Source organism: Sminthopsis crassicaudata, chromosome 3 (genome assembly GCF_048593235.1).
Source record: "Sminthopsis crassicaudata isolate SCR6 chromosome 3, ASM4859323v1, whole genome shotgun sequence".
Lineage (NCBI taxonomy): Eukaryota > Metazoa > Chordata > Mammalia > Dasyuromorphia > Dasyuridae > Sminthopsis > Sminthopsis crassicaudata.
Genome location: NC_133619.1, coordinates 293,873,115 through 293,886,012, shown reverse-complemented (window position 1 = coordinate 293,886,012; position 12,898 = coordinate 293,873,115). Strand labels below are relative to the sequence as shown.

Here is a 12,898-nt window from a genome sequence, read left to right as displayed (position 1 = left end):
GCATCTGTAAAGATAGTTGGTACTTTAAGAGGAACTTTTCTTCAAGAATCCATTGCCAATTATGTAACAGTCTGGTTATCTTTAATGGAGACCCGTGTGTAAAATTTGGAGCCATGGCAAATAAAATTTGCCACTCTGGGATGGTTTCATAGCACACATTAACTTGTGCATTAGTATAAAAGGTGTATATCTTGTCAGGTCTTATCCCAGATAATTGTACTGCTCGCTTAATGGCCTTTAATAAAATTCTGGCCACAAGCACTGGGTAAGGAGTAAGGCTTTGTTCTGGTTGTGCTGGGAGGTTCACCCACTCTATCACACTGTCTCCTTGATGAAGGACTGCTATGGGTGCCTCTTGTGTACCAAAAATTGATATTTCCAAGGGTTTTTGAGTGAGACTTTCAACCATATCCAACTTCTTTCAAAGCCTCTTGAGCTGCTTTTGTAAGCTGGTGTGGTGAGTTTAAAACACTGTCTCACCCTTAAAATGTCATATAATGGTTGCAATTAATAGGTAAGTCAAGCCTAACACGGGACTCATCCATTGGATATCTCATCAATTTCTGAAAGTCATTTAAGGTGTTTAGCTTCTCTGTTCTTTAGGAAAGTTTTTGTACTGTAAGCACCTTAGGGTATACCTCATGTCCTAAATATTGAAAAGGAGCATGTCTTTGAAATTTTTCTGGAGCTATGTGTGCAATTTGTAGTTCCTTAGTGTTTTGTAGACATGCTTCTAACATTTGTTCCTCAGGTGCACATCCCAATATATCATCCATATAATGTAATAACATTACTTTTGGAAATGCTTTCCTTATTGGAGTAAGAGCAGCAGCAACATACATTTGACACATAGTAGGATTGTTTTTCATTCCCTGTGGCAAAACTGTCCATTCATATCTTTTATAAGGCTCAGCTAAGTTAACGCTGGGCACTGAAAAGGCAAATCTTTTCATATCCTCCCCTCTAGAGGGATAGAATAGTAACAATCCTTAATGTCTATAACCCACAGAGGCCATTCTCTAGGCATTTGAGTAGGAGATGGAAGTCCAGGCTGAAGAGTTCACATAGTTTCCATCTGTTCATTTACCTTTGTTAAATCAGTCAGCATACTCCATTTTCCATATTTCTTTCTTACAACGAATACTGGGGAATTCCAAGGACTTAGGGAAGGTTGTAAGTGTCCTTGGTTAAGTTACTCCTGTACTATATCTAATAAAGCCTGAATTTTATCGATACCTAAGGGCCACTGTTCTGTCCACACTGGTATATCAGTATTCCACTGGATAGGAACAGGTGAAAGTGTTGGCAGGCCTTCAACAGCAGCCCTGCCTAAAAAACCGAAGTACTCATTTTTAACCCTAATTGTTGTAAAATGTCTCTTCCCCACAGATTGATGGGGAATTTTTCAACTATAAAAGGAGTAAAAACTCCTGTTTCACCTTCAAATATCCATCTCAAAGGGATAGCACTAACTTCAGCTGCTATCGATCCTCCTACACCATACATGTAGGTGTCTGCTTTAGTCTTTGGCCAGTGACTGGGCCAGTTGGCACCTCTAATGACTGTATGATCTGCACCTGTGTCTACCAATCCTTCCAGTGGTATGCCATTTATATAGATAGTGAGCATAGATCGGTCAGCCATCACAGCTGCTATCCAGAATATTCCTGGATTTTGTTGCTTAGAGTCAGAATCTGGGCAACTATCACCAGATTGCCCATTAGAAGTCTGTATCAGTAAACTTGATGCTACTACTTCTCCTGGTTGATAAGTCACACATTGTCTACCTATATTAATGACTGGGATATTATCTATACATTCCCCAGTTTCCCACATCAGTGTATGGATGGACATTGTTTTATAAGTACTCTCAGGAGGTGAAAGGGTCAAGCCTACTGTGCCTGGAGGCAAGGGATCCATAAGCTGGAGAGGAACAGATTTCACCTCTCCAGGGGGTATCTCAGTTGTTACAGCTGCATACAACTCTATTCTCCCCAATTGTAATCCCTTTCTCCCATCAGATGGCTTCCTGGTTGATTGGTCATGTCTGGGTACTGAACTTCTAGGCACTCTTTGGGTGTAGCATCGGCTGCCATTATGCTCCAAGTATTTTTTGCCTTGGGCCCTGGGGCTGGGCCCCTCATCCCGTTTCCCTGAATCAGTCTACACTTTGATGCCCAATGGAAGCCTCTGTTGCATTATAGATATGGAATATTGGGTCTTGTTCTCCCACCCTGTTTTCTCACTCTGTCTCTATGCCAACATTGAGCTTTCAGATTACCACATTGAAAGCATTGATGAGTCTCTCTGGAAGTCCCTTGCCAAAAGGGACCCTGAATCCTATGTTGGGATCTTGGGAAGTCTGCATCATAGCCTGGCTATAAAAGGTATTTGTGCCCACTGTGTCACAGCATCTTATGATCCCCTCTAAAGGAGCATCCTTGCAGAGTCCTAGTATAATCCTCCTACAAACATCATTAGCATTTTCTTTAGCAAGTTACCTTATCATAATGTCTGTTACTGCATTTTCACCATTAGTTCATATGACAGCTGTCTTCAGATGTCCCACAAAATCAGCAAAGGGTTCATTTGGCCCTTGTGCAATTTTTGTGAACACTTCTCCCTTGTTGTTTTTATCGGGGGAGAAAAGCCCATGCTTTAATAGCAGCAGCAATTTGCTTATATGGGATAATTAATCTGTATTGAAGTGTCTGCATAAGAACCTACACCTGTTAGTTGTTCACAGGTGATTGGAGGATTAACTCCACTATGATGATTTTGTTGTGTAACATGCTCTCCTGGCAGTTACTATTACCAGTCTGTCCTAGGCCCAACAGAGTACCTTTGACCACTGACCTTTGCAGTGTCAACTCTACCCAGCTAGCTTCCTCTGAGGCCTTCAAAGGTCTCTGGCCACGATTTCTTGAATAATAGTTTAATAACTGATAGCACACTCTAGAACAGCCACGTGTAAGCTTAAAAGCCTTTATTATGCCTACTCACCATAATACCTTGTTAACTCCCTAGTGAACACCTGGTCTGAAGATCCACGTGTTCACTATCAAACTCCTTACCTCTCTGGGCTATCCATCAGCTAGGCTCAGCAACCCCAGGCTAGGGAGACAGGTTAAAGAGATAGACTTGCTGCCTGCAGTGGGCTTATAAAAGACCTGTGAGGTCACACACACAGCCAACCAGTGAGAGAGTCTTCACTCATTACATAGCTATCTCAATGTGGCCAGGATTCCACCCACAAGGCAGTCCTATATCCACAGAGATTACTTCTGGAGAACTCAATCTCCTGTTGCACCGTGGCCGCCCATTTAAAGGATCCTTACATTGTTGGGCTTGTATCCTACAGAGCTCATTATATTCAGAAAGCCACAACATGGTTTGTCCAGGTTCTAAGCATGTCCTTGCAATAGATTTCCAGTCCCTAGGGATTAAGACTTCATAAGCCAAATTTTGTAATAACATCTTGACATAAACTGATGTACCCCCATAAAGAGTGCAAGCCTTTTTCAGGTCTTTGAGGATTTCTAGATCAAAAGGAATGTATCCTCTCCTTTTTGACCTGAAGAGTTAAACTGTTGAATCACAGGATACATATTGATTTTCAAATTAGCTAAATCCTGATCTTCTTCTGTGGCTTTAAGTAGTGCCTTTTGCAATCTAGTCATAGGAGGGGGTGATTGCTAGGAGGTGGTGCTGGTGGTATTACTGCCCCTCCCACTACTCCTCCCTCCATCCCTGAAGGTGAAATTGATGGGGACTAGAACCAGTTCCGGTTTAGGAGGGGTTGAAGCTGCCTGGTCAGAGGGAGAATCACCACGCCCTTCACTATGCCCTTCATCCTCACTTAACTCCACATGCCTTCTGATGATATTGCTATTAATCTGTTCTTTGTCTTCCTCTTTTTCCTCACACTGCCTCGTGTGGATGTTCTTAAATTTTTTCTTTTTTCTATAACTTGCAGGATTCTTCAAGGCCAATTTTATTATGTTGTATGTATAGAATGTTTCCTTGGAAATTGAATGAGGACCTTTATCATTGTAGTATTCACAAAGTTGTTGTCCTACCAGCTTCCAATTATCTGGCCCTATTTCTTCTTCCTTTAAGAACCAAGGGGACATGCATTCTAATATACCCAAGAGTCCAGCGATCTGCAACCAAGTTATAATTAGTAGAAGTGAAGGGGATGGACGCATGGGATCTCCAAGACCTTACCTCTTCCTCTCCCACCCAGAAATGACCCTGGCTAGTCTCACTCCACCTCCTAGTTCCTCCCACAATTCTCTGTATACATCAAATGATTGGGCCAGCACAGGATAGTGGGAAGCATATTTTCCAACCATATTCTTATAGAGTATTTACCAATGAGTAATTAGCCTCAAGTCCTCGATTGTCTGACCTCAGTGCATTAACTCAAAAGTTTCAACCCTTCACATATTGTAATAGTTTTTTAATTGTGGAACTTTTATGTTGTTTGTTCATTCTTCTAGCCTACTTCCAGACTTTGGATTTTATGTTAGAGCTAGGCTATATGCACTTTTGAAGGGGGAAGATCTTTGTTGGTCCTTCTTGGGGATTATTGAGCCACACCTCATGCTGAGCACCTGCAAGCTTTGATTGCTTCTTTCTTAATTATCAAAGTCATCAACCTAAATTATTTCTTTTGTTATATCTAAGACACTTTCAGGAGAGCTCTTAAGAGACCTATTTTACTCTACTGAACTAACTGCTTTTTAATAGTCAGCAAAAAAAAACCCCAAATAATTAGAAGTTGTATTTTCTGAAGCTTTCAATCAGTTTTGTTGTAAAGATGTGAGTTTGTAGTAGTGGTGATGTTAACATGTATTATTTGTATAGAACTCTATATATTTATATAGAATTTCCAAAATGCTTTATTTGTCTCTTTTGATCATCATAGGAAATATTATTTTTTTCCATTTTACATATTAGAGAACTGATAGGTAACTAGTTAGCAAAGGGGATAGAGCACTAGGCCAGAAGTCAGTAAACCTGAATTCAAATCTGACCTCAGACACTTGACTAGTATTGTGACCCTGAGTAAATCATTTTTCCTAAGCTCTAATCTCCCCTCACCATTTAGACATTTTAAATTAGATGTCATACACACACACACACACACACACACATCTCAAACTCAGCATCTCTAAAACATAATTCATTTTCTCCCCTACAAAACATCCCCTTTCAAAATCCCTTACTTCTGCCACTGTTTCCTATTCCTCCCAGTTTCAACTCAGCTCAGCTCCTTAGGTGATAGTTTTCATATTGTTCAGTCTCATCATTTTAATCCTCTTTAACATGTTTCATCTGTTCCTTTTCTGTATTCCCAAAAGCACCCCTGTGGTTCTGAGCCTCTTCACTTCTCCCGTGGACCTGTTGCAATACTTTCCTAATCATTCTTCCTGTTTTGAATGTCTTCACACTCTACTTCATCTTTCATACAGCTACCAAAGTGATTCATGAGTCTGTCACATCTTTTTTATTTTTACATTTTTCACTCTAGTGATTCCCTAATAATCCTTTAATCAAATATAAAGTCTTCTCTTTGGCCTTTGAAATCCTTTACAACTTGATCCAAGTTTCCTTTTTCTGCCTTTCTTAAGTTACTTCCCTTCCCATATGCTGCATGCCAATCAGCCAGTTGGCCTTCTTGCTGTTTCTCATATAGGACAAGCATTCCATCTCTGAACTCTATGCCTTTATACTGGTCTTCCTATAATCAATCAATTCCCTCCTTACCTCCTCAGCTTCTTGGAATCCATAGAAACCTTCAGGTCCCCACTCAGATGTCATTGTTTTTATGAAGACTTCCAGTCCACACATCTACTAGTTGCTTTCTTACTTCCCCCATTTTCCACAACCCACTCCCAAGGTTACTCTGTATCCATTTAAAAAATATTTGTATGCATACATGCTTATTATCTCTCTATATAGATTGTGAATTTCATGAAACACAGATTAGTTTACTTTTATCCCTATGTCCCCAGCATGTAGTAGGTGCTTAAAATATACTTTTTGAGTGATTTGGGGAAACTTGTCATTTTCTTCTCATGCCTTTACCAAGGATATACTTAGTGGTTGAATAGATTATTCTTTTAAATTTTGGGGGAGATAGGAAGGTAGATTTATGGATAAATATTGATGTTCTCTCACATTTGACAATGGAGGTTTTTTTATTAGACAGTTCATTGATGATTTATTAAATTTATTTTTTTCTAAAATAAAGTTTTTTAAGTATTTTATTTCTTCTGTTAATTTGGGCTATTTATATTTTTATAAATGTTCGTCCATTTCACTTAGATTTTTCAGATTTATTGGCATATTGTTGGCAGAACAGCACCTAATTGTTGCCTTAATTTCCTTGTTATTAGTGGTAAATTCATCCTTCTCATTTTTGATACTGGCAATTTGAGTTTCTTCTTTTATTTTATTTTTTTTTTTCAAATTAACCAAAAGTTTGTCTATTTTGTTAGTTTTTTCATAAAACCAGTTCTTAGTTTTATTCGTTCAATGGTTTTCTTTTGGTCTTATTAATTTTTTCTTTGATTTTCAGAATTTCTAATTTGTTATTTAAAATTTGTTCTTTTTCTAATTCTTTTTTTAGTTGAATGCCCAATTCATTGATCTTCTCTTTCTCTATTTTATTCATGTAAGTATTTAGAGATATATAAAATTTTTTAAGAACTGGTTTGGCTGTATCCCATAAATTTTGTTATATTGTCTCATTAATGTCATTCTCTTAGACGGAATTGTCAATTGTTTCTATGATTTGTTGTTAAATCTCATTGGAATTAGGTTATTTAGTTTCCAATTAATTTTTAATCTGTTGTTCCATGGCCCTTTATTACACATAATTTTTATTGCATTATGATCTGAAAAGGATGCACTTGATATTTATGTCTTTTTGCATTTGATTGTGAGGTTTTTATATCCTAATATGTGGCCTTTCTGTCCTGATTTAATTTTCCCCAGGTCTAAGATGTCTAACTTTTCTAAAATTCTATTTACCTCCTTAATTTTTTTCTTGTTTATTTTGTGGTTAGTTTTATTTAGTTCTGAGAGGGTGGTTGAAATCCCCTCCTAATATAGTTTTGTTATTTATTTCTTGCTTATATTCATTTAACTTCTCTAAGAATTAGGAGGCAATACCACTTGGTGCATATATGTTTAGTATTGATATTACTTCGTTGCCTTTGTACCTTTCAGCAAAGTGTAGTTTCCTTCTTTATCTCTTTAATCCCTTTTCTCTCAATTAGATCTGTTTTTGTCTTTGCTTTGCCTAAGATCAAGATTGCTACTCCTGATTTTTTTTTTTTTTTACTTCAACTAAAGCATAATACATTCTTTTTCAGCCTTTTTGCCTTAATTCTGTATATTTCTTTGCTTCACATGTATTTTTAGTAAACAAAATATTGTAGGATTCTGGTTTTTAATCCACTCTGCTATCTGCTTCCATTTTATGCAAAAGTTCATCCTATTCACATTCACAGTTTTGATTAACTGTGTATTTCCCTTCATCCTATTTTTCTCCATTTATACTTTTCTTTTTTCTTTTTATTTTTTTTTGCAGAAAAAAAGTCATTTATATTTCAACCATCTAAATGAGAAAATCATCTTTGTTCCTCTAATACATCAAATAAAAGTGATATTAATTTGAAAAGCCCACGTGTTAATATATACTTTCTGCAATAAAAATAATAATAAAAATCTTTACATATAAAGTAAGAAAGTAAAATTTCATCTGTTCTACAAATAGGGTTAAATGACCTAGTTTATCATAGTAAATGTATGTCATTCTTGCAACATGTAAACTCTGAGAAATCCTAGGATAGAAATCCTGTAGTTTACTTTTTGTAAAATGATTTCTGAAAAGTGAATCCATATGAAATGTTAACTTTTAAAATAAATCACTTCAAATATAAACCAGAATATTGCTTTGTGATCAGAAAAATCTACAGATTCTTCTTTTGCCCAGATTTTAAAGTTATTCTTTACTAAATTTCTCTTTTAATCGGTTTTAATTTACACTTAAAGTACAGATAAGAACTCAAATTGAACACAGTTCAGATTAAATAGTAGGATGATGTTTTTCGGTTTTTAAAGCGATTTTGGATAAAAGTTAAAATACATATAGCAGGATATGTACATTGAAGAGGCCATTCATTGAATCTATTTCTATAAACAGGAACCTTAAAATTATGTTAGCTAATAGAAATATTCCATTTTCACAGCAAAGTTCATTTCATTCACTGTATTATGCTATTTTTAATAGCATATTGAAATTATATAACTCAAAATAACTATTTTCAAAGCAACTTTTTAGTTAAAAATAGTTTATGAAATTCCATTATCTTTTCAGAGAACAGTACTTTAACTTTTTTTGCTTTATTAAAATATATCATAAAATATGTACTTGTTTTTAATTTGAAAAATTTTAAAAATTAGTGAAACTCCAAAATATAGGGTAGTGAATTTTTAATACAAAGACCATAATAATTGTCCCATTGAAGAATTGTTTGTTTGTTTTTTTTAATAGCTTTTTATTGACAGAACATATGCATGGGTAATTTTTCAACATTGTCTCTTGCAATCACTTCTGTTCCAACTTTTCCTTTCCTTCCCTCTACCTCCTCCCTTAGGTGGCAGGTATACATGTTAAACATGTTAAGGTATATATTAAATAGAATATATGTGTACATATCTGTACAGTTCTTTTGTTGCACAAGAAAAATTGGATTCAGAAGGTAAAAATAACCTGGGAAGAAAAACAAAAATGCAAGCGGTCCACATTCATTTTCCAGTGTTCTTTCTCTGGGTGTAGCTGGTTTCTGTTCATCATTGATCAGTTGGAACTGAATTGGATCTGCACATTGCCGGAGATATCCACTTCTATCAGAATTTATCCTCATAGTATTATTGTTGAAGTGTATAATGGTCTCCTGATTCTGCTCATTTCACTTAACATCAGTTCATGTCTCTCCAAGCCTCTCTGTATTCATCCTGCTGATCATTCCATAACAGTCATATACCATAATTTACCCAACCATTATCCATTTGATGGGCATCAATTCAATTTCCAGTTTCTAGCCACTACAAAAAGGGCTGCCACAAATATTTTTGCACATACAGGTCCCTTTGCCTTCTTTAATATCTCTTTGGGATATAAGCCCAGTATATACACTTTTCTTTTTGCTTTTACCTTGTCATTCCCCACCAGTGTTTTGCTTCTGACCCTTGTCTCCCTTAATCTGCCCTCCCTTCTATCAGTTTCTCCTTTTCCTTTCCTTTCTCCTTTCCTCTCCTACTTCCCTCTAAGGTAAGATAAATTTCTATACCCAACAGAGTGTGTATGTTACTCCCCCTTAGAGCCATATCTGAGATGCTCACTTATTCCTTTATTTTCCTTCACTGCAATAGGTCTTTTGTGCCTCTTCTTGTGCTGGAATTGTTTAGACATTCCCTAAGGGATGGACATATATTCTTTTTTGCCAGTTTCTTAACTATCAGAAGAATATTTTATGTCTGTAGTAACTTTTCTAATTTTGACCATTTTAGAATATATGCTTAGTGGTGGTATTTATGGATTAAAAGGGTATGTGTTTTTTTCTTCTCTTTGCATAATTCAAATGCTCTCCAAAGTGGATGAATATATAGGTCTATCAATCCTACATTTGTTAGCGTTTGTATTTTTTTTAACTTAATACAAAGACTTAAAAAGAAAAAAAGCCATTTGCACAGCAGAACATTTAAAGGATTCAAAATACAAAGCATTATACTTCCATTTTAAGACTGCCTATATAATAAATACTGTACATTATGTTCAGCTATTCATCTTTGCTTTCTTGAAGGTTTTCTTTTCTCTGTTGTGTACTTTTTACTTTTTTCTTCTGTTTCCCCTTTCTTTCCTCATCCCCTAAAAAGACTACAATTGTGGCTTCAAAGCATTTGAATTATTTTTTTCTTGTTACTGATAATATTTTCTCCTTGACCTGGAGGTTTCAGAATTTGGCTATGATGTTTACTCTGTAGGTTTTCCTTGTAGGAACAGTGGATTGTTTCTGTGCCTACTTTCTTCTTTTGTTCTAACAGTTCAGGACAGTTTTCTTTAATTCTTTATGATTGTATAAACATTATTATTATTTTTTTATTGTAGCTTTCAAGTAGTCTGATTTATTCTTTTGTTTTTCTTCTTGATCTGTTCTCCAGATTTGTTTTTCACTGGCTTCCTTCCTCTTACCCAATTCTAGTTTTTAAGTCATTTCCTTAAGATTCTGGATTTCTAGTTGGTTGACTTTTTTTTTTTCATATTTTTTTTTCTTGGATTGTTATATAGTTTTAAAATTCTTTCCTCATTTTCATTTGATCTAGGCTGTAGGAGAGCTGACGCCTAGACTCATTTCATCGGAAAGCGTGAGGGTTTTTTCATCCTCTGTCCCCATTTGTTTGTATCCCCATCCTGTATCCCCATCAGTATTGGATAGAAGAGTAGGTGGAGGCTTCAGACTTCATTTTTAGGTCTGGTCAAATGGGGAGACTATAACATAATAGAGGCAGGAGGCAGTCCTGACTATGTGACTCTGGGAGCACATAGGGATGCAGGGAGGACTCTCACCTCTGGTGTAAGGGCTGCTCATCCCCCTTGAGGGCACACCTGTCACCCAACTCTTACCTGTGGCTCCAAAAGAGTATCACATGCAAGTGGCCATATCTCAGTAAAGCTGTTAACAGATGGGCTAAACTGGGTTGAGGATAACTGACAGCCCGTCAGCACATTAGCACATTGCTGCATTTTTGTTATTGTTCAGTTGTATCCTATTCTTTGTGACTCCAGTTGGGATTTTCTTTGCAAATATATTGGAGTGTTTGCCATTTCCTTTTTCAACTCCTTTTTCAGATGAAGAAGCTAAGGCAAAAAAGATTAAGCGACTTGTCCATAGTTACACAGCTAATAAGTGTCTAAAGTCAGATTTGAACCCAGGAAGAGAGTTTCCCTGCCTCCAAGCCTGGCACTACTTATTGTGCCACTTAGCTATCCTTGCCAGGAATATGTTTAATAAATGTTTGTTGATTTGTATGATTTAATGTATAAAAGTTAGAAATATATGCATTTCTACTGTTTAAACCAAGATAATGCTGTAGTATATGCAAAGGATTAGTTTGACTATCAAATGAAATTCATAATTACAGAACACATATAATAATTCTTATAATAGCTGACATTATATAATACTTTAGTTTTCAAATCAGTTTACACGCTACCTAGTTTGCATAGTTCTTTACAATTTACAGAATGTTTTACATACATTATCATATTTGATATATCAAGAATCTTCCTTCATTGTAGTCAGTGTTTTGTAGGTTAGACATTTATACGATTTTAATAAAAGTATAAAGAAAAATTTGTGGAACTCAGAATAAAGTACTCATTAATATTTAGTTAATATATAGCAAGCAATGTATGGAAAGAACTAGTTGAGTACCACTTAATGTTTTACTTGTATTACATTATCTTTCATATGTACTTCCTAGCTTTTTGGATAGATGGTGATGACAATGAAATGTTTAGGCATCAATAGTGGTCTTGCAGAGCTTTTAAAAATGTCATCTCTTCACAGCTGCAACATTTTTCTTGAACAGCTGTGTCTATTAATAATGACATCAATAGGATATGACAACTGAATTGAGCTTCTCATTCAATACTGATTTGGAGCCATAGTGCCTCAACCTTTAATAATTCCTTCTAACTTGGGTAACTAACAGTGAGAGGAGCTGAAAAGAATTCGGTCTGGCAGTATGGGCTTTGTAGGTATATGTCTATAGGGTCGATCTTTATGGCTAGGTTTCTTTCTTACCAACCTAACAACTTTGCTGGGAAGAAAATGAATTATTGTTTTTCTGTTGAATCTTTGCCTAGCCAGGATTTTGATGGGAATTTTTCTTTAATTTCCCCAACTGTTCACTTTAATTTTCCCAACTGTTTCAATTTTGTTCACAGTTGAAAACAACTGTTCACTGTTTATGAGGAAAGTTAGGAAGAAAAATGCCAGCCAGGCATTATCCCGTCTTGGACCAATTCTTGATGTTTTCACTTATTTAGTATTAAAAACTTCATGGGAATATGGAACATCAAATACACTGGGAAAATTCAGTAAGTGAGAGTGAGGTAGGAGGAGACCACGGAGAAGACAAGCTCATAGTACTGTCCGTCTTGTGCACTATGATTCAGTATGAGTGCATTAGGGCAAAGGTGCAGAGAGGGCAAGTTAAGACTTGATATTGTTTATGTGCTGAGGAATGCAAGCTGGTGAGTGAGTACTGGGAGAAGAACCGTCTCCTGCTTCTATACAGACTCTTCCTCTGATTTCTATCAGTTCACTTGTCCATATTTATGTGAAAATATTTAAGTTTATACTACACATATTCATATCATATTAGAAATATCTTTAAGGTTATTAGAACCTCATCTATAATCCCAAACCTGTATTTTGAAATATATTAAAAGATTTGACTGTATCTCTACTGTACCCAGTGTTTATTCTTATTGGTAACTCCTCATTGGGCCACTGATGTATACAGATACTCTCTGTAGCAGTGGAGCTTTAGTATCTAAAAGAGTATTTTTTGTGGAAACATTTAGAAAGCATATTTGTGTGCTTATTTGTAATGTACAAATTTCGTTTTTCTGGAGGTCTTTGAGGCAGCCTTCGTTTCAGTACAGTATTCACCAGAAGAGTAGCCAGCGATTAAAGTCCAAATCCTTTATTATCTCTTTGCATGTTTCTGGGCGGCTTTCAGTAGAGCCTTTCAGTCTGGCCTTGGTCTTAGTGCAGAAAGTGCAGGAGGCCAGGCCAGCCACCAGGAAGAT

General features: G+C 36.1%; 1 protein-coding gene across 4 annotated transcripts in view; it reads left to right on the top strand.

The window, feature by feature from the left end:
- Window positions 1–12,898, top strand: part of PDK3 (pyruvate dehydrogenase kinase 3) — a 97,661-nt gene that overhangs the window by 21,606 nt on the left and 63,157 nt on the right. The window contains exon 1 of one of the 4 annotated variants that reach the window (XM_074300903.1): window positions 6,661–6,682. The exons of the other annotated variants lie outside the window; for them this stretch is intronic. The gene's annotated coding sequence lies outside the window, so the exon portion shown is untranslated. Of the gene's footprint in view, window positions 1–6,660; window positions 6,683–12,898 lie in introns of those variants that run through there. 4 annotated transcript variants of the gene reach the window in all.